The 12,832-nt window shown below is 43.5% G+C and overlaps 1 long non-coding RNA gene across 1 annotated transcript; it reads left to right on the top strand.

Annotated features, from left to right (window-relative positions):
* The first annotated feature begins 10,188 nt into the window (after positions 1–10,188).
* On the top strand, positions 10,189–12,322 carry LOC308582345. Its single transcript, XR_014005632.1, has 2 exons — positions 10,189–11,687; positions 11,735–12,322. It is a non-coding gene; the product is annotated as an uncharacterized lncRNA (long non-coding RNA).
* The last annotated feature ends 510 nt before the right edge of the window (positions 12,323–12,832 follow it).

A 12,832-nucleotide genomic window follows, 5' to 3' on the forward strand; every position in this document is an offset into this window, starting at 1 on the left:
CAGGGAAGGGAGGGAAAAGGACATAGTTCAAGGAGGGTACTAGCGTTAATTGAAAGGATTTCCAAGAGACCATAATAGGTCTAGGAGGCCTTGGTGACTCTAAGAAAACAATCCTGATTCTCCTCTCCCCATGAAATATATACTGTACCCCGCATCAGTTCACATTTACTGTATTAGTTTGTACCCCAACATTGACTACTGTGGCAATTTTCACCCCAACCTTTTAATGAATATGCTTAGGAGCGGAGCAGCGATTCTAATACTGCAATGTTAAAGTGATCAATGAATTCTTGAGGGAGAGAGTGCAGAGAGCCTAGGGAGCTGACTTATAATGTCCTGCTTTTATTTATTTATTTTCAAAAATGTTCTTGTACAGCACCCTGATGTTTTGTGAGAGGGCAATATATAAATGCATTTATAAATAAACAAATGAAAACATACTGAGTCAGACCATTGGTCCATCTACCTCAGTACAGTGGTACCTCGGGTCAAGTACTTAATTCGTTCCGGAGGTCCGTTCTTAACCCGAAACTGTTCTTAACCTGAAGCACCACTTTAGCTAATGGGGCCTCCTGCTGCTGGCACGTCGCTGGAGCACGATTTCTGTTCTCATCCTGAAGCAAAGTTCTTAACCCGAGGTACTATTTCTGGGTTAGCGGAGCCTGAAGCGTATGTAACCTGAAGCGTATATGTACCACTGTATATTTTTGTAATATATTTTTATTTTCAAAGCTTGCAATTATTTCATAACCAAAAATAAAAAAAATATAAAAATCTGAATAATAACTTACAATAAACCAAATATTGTCTGTATTGGCTACACTGACAGTGGCTCTCTGAGATTTCAGGTCAAGGCCTCTGATGAAGCGATTCTCTGATAGCTCTGATAGCTCAGTCTGTTAGAGCATGAGGCTCTTAATCTCAGGGTGGTGGGTTTGAGCCCCACGTTTGAGCAAAAAGATCCCTGCATTGCAGGGGGTTGGACTAGATGACCCTTGGGGTCCCTCCCAACTCTACAAATCTATGATTCCAGGTCTGAGTGAGCGAAGCACCAAGCTAGACATTGTTCTCATCCTTACGGTTCTCATCCAGCCTCTGCCAGCCAGAGAAGTTATTTATTGGTCTGCTATTTGCATTATAAAACATAATAAAAATAAAAATAAATAGCCATATTACACTAGTAGGATTGCAAGACATTGTTTAGGGAAGCTTTAAATGTTTGATGTATTACTGTATTTTAATATTTGGTTGGAAGCCGCCCAGAGTGGCTGGTGAAGCCCAGCCAGATGGGCGGGGTATATTATATTATTATTATTATTATTATTATTATTATTATTATTATTATTATTATTATTATTATTTGTAAGGAGCACTATGTGAAATATTGCAAAGGAAAGTATGAAAAGAATTATTAGTGATTAAAAGTAATAGTGAAATTAATGAAATGCAGATTAAGTGATAAAGACTGAAAATTCTTCAGATGTGGTTGGTGGAAGTCCAAAACATTGTAAAAGATAAGTCATATGATTTGTGGAAATTGTGTGTGTGTGTGTGTGTGTGTGTGTGTGTGTGTGTGTGTGTGTGTGTGTAATGGCAGGCAAGTCTGGTAGCTTTTCCAGCTTCTCCTGGATTCTGCAGCTGCCAGGCAGATGTTTCTGCCCAGAAGTGGTTGAGTCTAAGGATGCACCGTGCAACTTATCAATCACGCTTTGCTTGGAATGAACTGGCACCTGCCCCTCCCAGACTAGCCACGTCTCTCTCTCTCTCTCTCTCTCTCTCTCTCTCTCTCTCTCTCTCTCTCTCTCTTCTGCCCCCACAACGCAATGCATCATACATCCATGACTAACTTGCCGTCCATTCCTCCGTTTCAATCCATCATTCAGTCTTCTCTCTAGATTGCGGGCTTGAAAAGTTATATCTCAGCAAGCAACCTTAGGCAATGCGAGGAGGGAGTCTCGTTCTGGACCATCGGTTAAAGCTAAGACAAAAAGATGCTTTTGCTCTGCTGCTGCCAGGGAACAGGCAGGTGAAAGGAAGGGAGCAATGTTGCGCCATCTCATGTCCTCCCTTACAACAGGGATGGGAAAGAGGTGGCCCTCCAGTTGTTGCTGCTGGACTACAACTCCCATAATCCCTCACCAGCTGAGTGGAGCTAACGGGAACAACATCTGGAGGGTCCCAGGTTCCCCACCCCTGTCTTATGGAATGTGATGGCCCATTTTTTAATTCATTTTTCATTTTTTTTAGACGTCTCACCTGCCCTTCATGATCACAAGGCTTCCCAAGGAAGGTGACAATAAAATACACAATTATAACATGACTAAAATATATAATAATCTGTGAGTGACATACACGTGGCTGCAGGCAGAGTTTGGCAAAATGAGGTTTGGATGACATCTTAACTGACCCCTCCGATCCTGTGACAATATGATATATTGAGGGGAAGGGACAGAAACCTAGAATAGCAAAGCCCCTATGAGTAGCAGCTGATACAGCAATGTAAAATCCCAGACCCCAAAGGTTTGTCGTATTATTTATTTTTTAAAGTACTGAAAATCTTTCCCCATGAACGCAACAGAGATGGTCTTTCCAGATTTTCTGGTGAGAGAGTTCCACATCATAGTGCCACTACTGAGAAGGCCCTGCTCCTTGCCTCTTTTGTTAAAACTTATGTTAAAGCTGCTTGGAGATAAATTGGGATCTAAATATAATATTGGGTTGTTGTTGTTTTTTTAAACCATTTTTATTAACTCTCCAAAAATATCTATCATATATGATTTTTCCCCAACTTAAATTTCTTCTTGACATCCCACCCCTCCTTTCCTGGTTTCTTTTCTTTTCTTTTTATTAGCTGTTTTACAATACATGTGTTTTTGTTTTCTAAACTTCACTATCGTTAGTTCCTTCAGCAATCCATACAAGAAGTTGCGGGCAGAAATCCTGCTCGCAACTTCATGTATGGATGATACTTTCATAGATAACCCACCAATGGTCATAAATGTAAACACGATGATCAAGATGGAGGAGGAGGAGGAGATTCCGTGCCCTTAGCGTGTGTGGAGTTTCATATATGGGATGATGTTCCTTGCTGCAAACCCTGGGCCCAGGTTGCTCAGGGTTTTAAAAGCCAAAACCAAGACTGGGCACCTTTTTAGCGTTGCGGCACGTCGTTTGACAAAGTCTGCAGTCAGCACAGCACCTTGTGTTCTGTGGCAGCTGTGGCAGTGTAAGAAAATAAGATTTTTCAGGGGCGATCTCCCATTGGGTGGGTGCTCCCCTAAATAAAAAGGTCAACAGCCTTCAAATGGAGCCCCACAGAGAATGCCTTCCAGTAGTTACAGTACGTACAACAAAAGAGGCTTGTGGAATCCAATGCACACTGAAGAATGATAAAACTCACATCTAGTAAACACTAATGAGGAGAGGCTTTGCTCGGTACTGTTAACGTTGATTAATTTTTAAAAATGCCTCTGTTACTTGCATTTTTGTTTGTTCCTGCCACATGTGGCAAAATCCTCTCTCCTGCACAAACTGTTAAAGGGAAGAAGAGCCCGCCCGTCCTCTGCATCTGTCACCTATTTGGGTGTTGTTGTTGTTTTGAGCAAATATTTTCACTTCTGGGGGAAAGGCAGGCTGTGATCATGGTTACCAGCCTCTGCGGTGTCCTTCTGAAACAATGAAGCTCTCAAGGTCTTTTTGTTCTTCAGATGTTTTGCTCCTCTGGTTGCTGAGAGAAAATTGGGAGCTCGGGTTGCAAATCAGTGTTTCAAACAGAAGGAGCGAATCTGCAGACTCCGTAAGCAAATGGCCCACTGCAGAGCTCTGATTCAATGGCTGGGAGGATGTTGCAGGTGGGCCTTCTGAAAAGTCCACTCCTTTTAATATATGGTGCCCTCTGGAAGTTATTTGGCTCCAAATCCCATCACCTCCAGCATGACCAACGGGCAAGGAAGATGGGAGCTGGGGTCCAAGGTATGGAAGGCACCATTTTGACTGCTGTTAAAGGGGTGGCGTGGGAGAAGGTGATGTCTGATTCTTTCAAATGTTTGGATTTGTCTGGCCTTAGAAATCTGGGCACATGTTTTGAATAAACATTCACACACTCTTTATTGTAATATATAGATAGATAATTTGAGGATCTTTTCAATTTTATAACATGCAGATAGAAAGAGGTGTTGAGAAACCAGAGAAAGGAGCTGAGGGAAGTCCGGGGGTGGGGTGGGGGGTTGGGTTTTTTGTTTAGGGGTGAGGAGGGAAGGGAAAAAACAATGTGGATGATTGATTTTTGTTAAAACTATTGTGTTGAAAGGGACGCGGGTGGCGCTGTGGGTTAAACCTCAGAAACTAGGACTTGCTGATCAGAAGGTCGGCGGTTCAAATCCCTGCAATGAGGTGAGCTCCCATTGCTCGGTCCCTGCTCCTGCCAACCTAGCAGTACGAAAGCACGTCAAAGTGCAAGTAGATAAATAGGTACCGCTCCAGCGGGAAGGTAAACAGCGTTTCCGTGCACTGCTCTGGTTCACCAGAAGTGGCTTAGTCATGCTGGCCACATGACCCGGAAGCTGTACGCCGACTCCCTCAGCCAATAAAGCAAGATGAGCGCCACAACCCCAGAGTCGTCCGCGACTTGACCTAATGGTCAGGGGTCCCTTTACCTTTATCTATTGTGTTAAAATTTCTAATATTTTTTTTTAAAAAAGAAAAGAAATCTGGGCACATGCAATCAAATGGGCCATGTTCCTCTTAGAAGCCCAGGTTAATATAATGGAATTTTCCCAGAGCTGAGTGTGCAAAGGATTGCAGTATTGAAGGCAGAAACAGAAGAAGAGATGTGGACCTCCAGCGAATACCCCTCCCCAAAGTATGATCTTCCACCCACCTTGGCAAACCAATCTGCTTTGAGGGAAGAGTTCTGCCTTGGAGGCAAACATTCACAAGAAACAAACAGTCAAACAGCAATTCACAAGGCTTTAGTCACAGTCACACAACCACTCAATACATTTACAGTAGTGCCTTGAGGAGAGGAGAGCAGAGAGGGCACTTTTGGGTCGGAATTGGCTTCTACCAAGAAATGCGAGCCTCAAGCCAGATGAGGAACCAGCATTATTTCTGAGCAGAAAGACCTATGACCTCCTTCCAGATGTGCGTGTGTGTTAACTGCTTTCTGAGGATAAAGGAGCCCTCTTTATTGCTGCACATTCTATGGCAGGGTGGCTAACCTGCGGCCCCTCCAGATGTTGTTTGACTCTAGCCCCCACACCAGCCCCAGTCAGCACAGCCAAGGACTAAGGATGAAGGGAGTAGCAGTTCTAGCAACAACTAGAGGCGCACAGGTTAGCAAACCCCTGACCTATGGAGCAAAAAACAAGCTCCAAGCTCCAGCCTGGGCTAAAAATTAAGGTTTGTTTCTGAAACAGGGCTGTGCTCTGGACCCCCCCCCCCAACATGGTTCTCATCAGAGCTTGCAATGGGCCTCCTTGGTTGCAACTGCACAAACACAAATGTGTGGCAGTCACCTTTGTGTGTTATAGCAGGGATGTCCAACTGGTCGACTTTGATCGATCTCTGGGAGGTTTTGGTCAATCGTAGTCAACAGCTTTGACTTTCCTCCCTAAAAAAACAACCTTTAACCTGAAACCCCACCCTGCAAAAGAGGTAGATCACTGCCAGTCTATTATTTTGTGAGTAGATCGCAGTCTCTTGGGAGTTGGATGTCCCTGCGCTATAGAAACCCCCTAATGTATGTGTTTTCTCACGGGGAGAGTGATCCAGAGGACCACATGAGGTCACTGTTTCCAAGTGCTCACTTGTTCGGGATAATATTCTAGACTCCAGTAGCTGGTCCATTGGTTGGGGGGGGGATGTGGGGGGAGAACGAGGGAGGTGTTCATGATGAGTTCCTGCACCTCTTTTTTAAAAAAAATAGCACTGATTAGAATTAACCCATTTGGCACATGGAGGGTGCAAAGGATGGATAAGGCAATAAAAGCAGAAGGTTCTTTGAAGGCCCCAAAGCAATTTGGCATGCTAAGCTTCTCCCATATGCACCTGCGAGTTTGTTGAGATCATCATCTCAAGCCCTGCCTTGGGAGACAGCACCTGAGGTTAAGGACAGGGTCTTTTACGTGGAGGAGCCTCAGTTACAGAACATACTTGCTTGGTGCCCACTCTCTCATCTTTCAGGAACCAAGCTAAGAACCGCTTTCCCCCCCTAGGCAATGCAGTGTTTTTTGACAGGAAGCTGCCCTGTCAGACCATAAGTCCATCTACCTTAGTACTGTGTACACTAGCAGTGTGAAACCTGTGGCCCTCCAGATGTTTGTGGCCTGACTCAGTAAAAGACAGCTTGCTCTAGTCTTATGTTCCGTCTTTGGTGGGAAGTGGTAAAATAGAGATGCCTTGGGATGGACCAGTAGGAAAACCGCAGGTTATAGTTCAGGGTGAAGATACTGCCACAGTATATAAGATGGAATGATTTTAAGAGGGCAGCAGGTATCTCTCCATACCCTTCAACATTTCTCCAATGAAAATAGGGACATCCTATTCAACAACAATTTTAATATTTATACCCCACTCATCTGACTGGGTTGCCCCAGCCACTCTAGGCGGCTTCCAACATATATAAAAACATCATAAAACATTTTAAAGCTTCCCTATACAGGCCTGACTTCAGATGTCTTCTAACGTCAGATATCTATAGTTATTTATCTCCTTGACTCGGGGGTCGCATAACTCCATATTTCCCAATATTTCTCTGGTGAAAATAGGGATGTCCTAAGGAAAAGCAGGACATTCCGGGATCAAATCAGAAACCGGGACAGCTTCTATAAATCTAGGACCGTCCTTGGAAAATAAGGACATTTGGAGGGTCAGTCTCTTCATATCTGAGGGCCTTAAGTCTTTATGGTTTCTGTGTGGTAGATTGCATGTATAACACTGTGTGCCAGCTGTCTTCGAAATGAGGCAGATTATACACATTACTAATGAGAAATTTATAGGCTAGCCAATGACCAGGACATAGAGGCCCTTAGGTCAAATCCAGTTCCCTATGGGGTATCAGTTTCACTGCAGAGGGGAGAAGTTCTAACAACAGGATTTGCACGTGGGTGGAAAAGCAGCCTTGCCTCGCCATCCCATGTCCCTTTCTCAAAGCAGCCCTCTAGCAAAACTAGTTGCTTACTAGGGCAACAGGCCAATTCACATATGCAAGTACATGACTTGCTTTCCGGATACTTGATTACTCAGCACTTGGTGACTCAAGTGTTGAAAATCAGGAACTAATTCCTTTGGAAAGCTTTGTTCTTGAGGTGCAGTGAGCTGTCAGGACATTTCTGTCTGTGGGGTTCGAGCAGCGATGATTCAAGTTCATACGTAGGCGTAATTTATAGTTTTGATGAAGAAATGCTCGTTATATCGTGCAAGAAATCGCCGCTAGTTAGTCCGGCTATGGAAGAGTAGAATGGGTCGGCACTCCCCCCCCCACTCTGACAGACAGCAACAGAGCACAACTACAGGTTTCAGGAAGGTAGTTGTGGGTCGGTGGGTGGGTTAGGAAGAATGCAAGGCCTCGCCTGCAGCCACGGCTTCAAGCAGCATAGATGCAACATGAAGAAATCTGCAGTATCACCATAGCACAGCAATGCTGCATGAAAGACCAGGCTGAAAGATAATTGTGCCTGACTGCAGGAGTGCTGGAATTGGGGACAACTCCAACATTGCATTTCAATGGCCACGGGGAGAGTGGAATTTATTAGCTGGGCTGCTCTGATGCTTGCTACGTGACATCTGGCTGCCAAATCCCCTAGGACGAGGGTCTCTTTATCCCCAGACAAAGGAGTCCAAGGGTGTGGAATGCAGGGAGAGGGTGGGGAAACAGCCTTGAATCAAGAGAATAGCGGGAGGCCCAGTCCACAGTGTTGGCAGCATTGCTCTCTCTGTTAATCACATTACTCAGCAGCTTATGCACACAGTTTAGCATATTGGCTTCCCCCATCCTGACCTCTGTTCCCAACCCCCGCTGCTAGGCCCCCCCCCCTCATTTGCACTGGCTAATCAGGTGCAAGGGATAGACAGGAACATGCCAAGAGGGTGATTTCAAGAGGCAGACTATCCATTCTGGAGTGTGAACTGGGATGGGATTCAAATGACAGGACTTCTGCTGCCAATTACAGCATGTTGCAATGGTTGACTTTTCACTGGGCCTTCCCCCCCTCTCTGAATAAAGATCAGTGTTGGTTGCACAAGCCCTCTGGGTGGGGCCGGTTCATTTTATGTTATCCGTATGAGCAAACGGTGACTAAATACAAATGTTGAATTTGGCAGCGCTAGCAGGTCATCGTTTCCTTTCCATTTCCCTATTGAAAGGGGCCCTGGGGCCTATGGTTTCAGCCTGACATGCAAAGCAAGACCAAGTTCATCACATAATACTGACTCTGTGCAATTGCCACAAACAATTTCAGCGGAGGAGCAGCAAAACATCTGGAAACAACATCTCATCTTGGTCCCAATAGTTCTTCTGGAATATTCTCGTGAATAGCTGGAGGGAGTCAGTTGCCGAAAGAAATAAGCACGGAATATGGATTTCTATAAAGGTTTTTTAAAGTAAAGAAGCCTGTATTTACACTTTCCTACCAGAAGGGTAAACGGAGAGAAAACAGTGGAGCCTAATTGTGATGTGCAAACACATAAGGCGGGCAGGGGGCAACAAAAACAATTAAGAACCCAGAATTGGTTCTGAAAGTGGGAGGGTGCCTTCTTGGTACATTAGTCACAAGCAGTTTAAAAGTAATACAATTAAAATGAATTAAAAGGCATAGGAAAAAAGACAGTTGCCTGACTCTGATCAGTGTGAATGTCAGGTGAACTTCTCTAGGGAGTGCATTCTGGAAGCCAAACTCCAGCAGTGAGGCACACCACAAGGAGAGTCACAGACAGGTTGATCAGGTACCATTTTCAGATGGAAGTAGAATTCAGTAGTCAAAACCACCACCCACCAAACCAGAAGAATTGAAATTCAGAGGGTGAGTGCCTAATGACTGGACAGACTGATTCAAGTAAGGGGCAATTAACTCATTGTAGACGAGACAGAATTTGCTTGATCTCCCCTGGCACATTCTCTTGTGTCGCCCTCACCCCACCCCAGTGCAATAAAATACATCACAAGGAAACAATGCATGGATGAGATTTGCATAAACATGCTTTGCACAGTCATGATTGCAACGTATTGGCCTTTGGGCAAACATCGAAATATGGATCCTGAAAATAAAAGCTTTTGTGGTGAAAAACAAATGTCTAATCCTCATAATTGGGGAGAAAAGCCTGGAAAGGATAGGCAGAGTTTACTGCCAGTTCAAAGACTCCATTCCCTCTCAAGGAAAAAGCCTTTGTAATCTGCAGCCTCTGTGACCCCTTTTATTCCTCTCTAGGACTCCTCTTTCTGCATCCTGCCTTTCTTGACCATCCTGATTGCACTTTGACCTTTACCAAACCTTTCCAAACTATTCTACATCTGATTGTGTGCTCTACTGAGCACACACGGAACACTCGCGACCTTGTGAGTTACTCTGCCATACTTTTGGGGTAGGTTTTACTCTTAGGAAGCTGAATTCTCTACTGAATTCGTGTGTTACAGGGGCTAAACAGTGTGGTCTCACAATCTCCAGTCCTCAGAAAGAAGATTTCAATGAAGACTATGCCCAGATAAATTTGCAAAGGATTGTGTCCTAAATATTTGGAAGGACTGTTTACCTGGTTGCAAATCTCATTGTGTTCAGTAGAGCCTACTCTTACTAATGTGCTTTAGAACATGAATGAAAACAGCCCAAAGGCAAATGACACTGCAGCTGCAAAATTGGTATGTGGATTTTAGGACTTTCAGCTTCAGTCCTCATATGCAGTAAGCCGTACATTAATACTGACCTAGTTTGCAAGGATGTTGTAAGGATAATTGCAACAATGCAAAGAAAAAAGGGAAAGGCTGTAGCTGAGTGGCAAAGTGTTTACTCTGCGCAGAGGGCACATGTTCAACCCTGGCATTTCCAGTTAGGGGTTGCAAAAGACCCATATGAAAACATGGAGAGCTACTGCTAGCTTGTGCAAATAATGCTGTTTTTGATGGCCCAATGGCATCACATATTCCTAAAATTAATACAGAGATAAGGAGTGTTATTATATCAAAGGTGGGCAGAATTTACTTTGATTTTTACTAGGCTTGTGAACTAGTGTTTTGCATATTGCCTTAGTGAAGCAGGTGTACCTGGAAATAAAAGAGTGAAGGGTACCTCTGAGCTCTTAGTTTCATTACCAGCTCAAAGCCTTCTCTCACAAAGAAATGCTTCTAGGTCGCAAATCCTCTTTGTTTCATGGCAGGGACTCCCCGCCCCCCGCGCATCAGTTGCTAGGAATCACAGGTGACAAGAGTACCATTTCGTTCAGGTCCTGCTTGCAGGCTTCCCATCTGGTTGGCTACTGTGAGAACAATATACTGGAACTAGCTGGGCCTTTGGCCAGATCCATCAGATCACTGCCTGTTTGTCCCACAGGAATAGGCTTCACACTCAGCCCCGCCTTCATTTCCCCCATTCCATTGCTCGCGAAATGGAAACCTACAGAGAACTAGCAAAGTGCTCTGCATTGTGCAATTTCATCCATTGGCTAGAATGTGCCAGGTTGCTCAGTTGTTTTTAAAAAATGTATTTCTAACCTTCATTTTAGTGAGGGTCAGGATTGGAAGTGCTTGGAAATTTTGTGGTAGGAATTCAGAAACTGGAGGGGCTTGAGCAGTGCTTACACAATTGTATACATGGGCTAGTATTTCTGAACTTTAAGTATTTACTGGCTCCCAAATCCTCTTCCACTCCATACTGGATCCTTAATACGATTTGTACAGAAGGGGCCTGGCTCCTCCAGCTTCTCCATTTCTACTCCTTTAGACCTTGCTGCCTGCAGGTACCTCATGCCTCCCTTTTGTTCCTTGCAGTCTATCCTTTAGCTTGAACTAAAACATTGCCAAGGGTACTGAACAAAAGGCCAGTGGTGGAAATGTCCTTAAAATAACACAAATATGTGCAAATAAGCAAGCAGAGAGCTTCCCCTAGGATAAGGTTGGCATCTTACATATCCTGCTTCTTGTAACAAAGATGACTTCAAATGTACATGCAACCTTTCTGAAAAGGATTCTTGTGCACCTCCCTCATTTTCATTTCCTATCATGCTTTGCCAAAGACATAGCTATTTTTAGCAGACTGGAGGCTGAAACTCCACTCCCACCAGGCAACCCCACAGTACACCCTTTCTTCCAAAGGCAAGGTATCTTAACTTTTATATAACAAACATTTATGCATAATGCTACATTCCCTTGTGCAGTCTCTTTTCTATTGCAGATTAACAGGAGAAAATATTCCATAGACTACCAGGAATTTGTCAATTCCTGCAATATACTAGCTCTTGAATATGAACTTAGCACTAAGAGCTCTGGATAGTCACACAAGCAGGCAGCTGTCAGCTTTATTCAACCCATGTAGTGTCTTGCTTATAGATGACATGTGGTAGGGATCCCAAAACTAGTTTTCCTGCTATATGGGAATAAACATCCCCCTTCTTGACAGGAGACAGGTCAGTGCAATTTAGAGTCAAAATGAGCAACTCTTCCCTGCTAAACAGCAACCCCACCCAACTAACCAGGAACAGTGCAGATTGAATGTTACTCTTGATAAACTGTCCTAACATAAACCAGTGGGGCATCCCCAAGTTAAGCATTCTGTCCAAGAACAAAGCTTTCAAGTTTAAATCCCAGGGATCCTGCCTAGGCAAATCACATATTGGGAGCAGCAGTGGGTGAGATTGCCAGTCTCTTTTCCTGGATGCCCACCCCTTTCAAATTTTATTTTCAATTGCAAAACAAGTAAATCTGAATGTACACAAGTTTAATGCACACAAGTTGCAAGCTAACGTTTGCTCCCAGATCTCAGATTTAGTAATATAAATTCTTAGTATTTAAAGTCTTGCAGTATTATGAAGACCGCAACACATTGTATCAAGTTTTTCCCTTCCTACAATAAACACAAATCCTGAAACACAAATTTAGTGTGACCAACAAAATAGTGGGTCACATTTTATGGTGTTATGCAGATTCATCTGCAATTCAAAACATACCCCCCTGGGAATTTCATAGCTGCCCCCTCAATTACGAATTCTCTCATAGTGTATCTAGTGATTGCCTTATGTACCACCCAAATACGCATGTATAGATATGTTTGTTCTTATGACTATTTTGTTAAAAGGACAGATTCCTAGTGAAATCTTACAAAATAAAATGAGACACTTCATTTGCCTCCCCTTGGTGGAAAATGTGATTGATGGTAGTGAGGGAAGATTTATTAAGTCATCATTGTGGTTATTTCACATAGCCTTTGGCAAAGCTGAAATTATGCTTTGAAAACCTTTAATGCTACCAACAGTATCCTACTCCAACATGTTATCCTAGACGTCCCAGTCCTACTCAAAACACTTTTGAGGTGCTGCATAAACATCTTTTAACTGTAACTGTCAGTTTAAATTTAGAAAAATGTAAACCAAACTAACCCATAGCTACAAAACGAGGTGAAGTACATTCTTCAATAACCCCAAAAATGCAACTTTGATGTAATTTTTTCATTGCTTCCAAGTGATTCGACCTTGTAATCCTGTCCTAAAATGACTATCTTTTGCACACTTAGGCAAGCTATCACAAAAGCATATTGTGGTCTGCCCAATTAAACCATTTCAGTAATACTGAATTAAGACAACTCTGAAAGATTTAAAATAATGCAATTTGTTTAGCATTTGCTACAGT

This window comes from Podarcis bocagei (genome assembly GCF_964188305.1).
Source record: "Podarcis bocagei genome assembly, chromosome: 2".
NCBI lineage: Eukaryota > Metazoa > Chordata > Lepidosauria > Squamata > Lacertidae > Podarcis > Podarcis bocagei.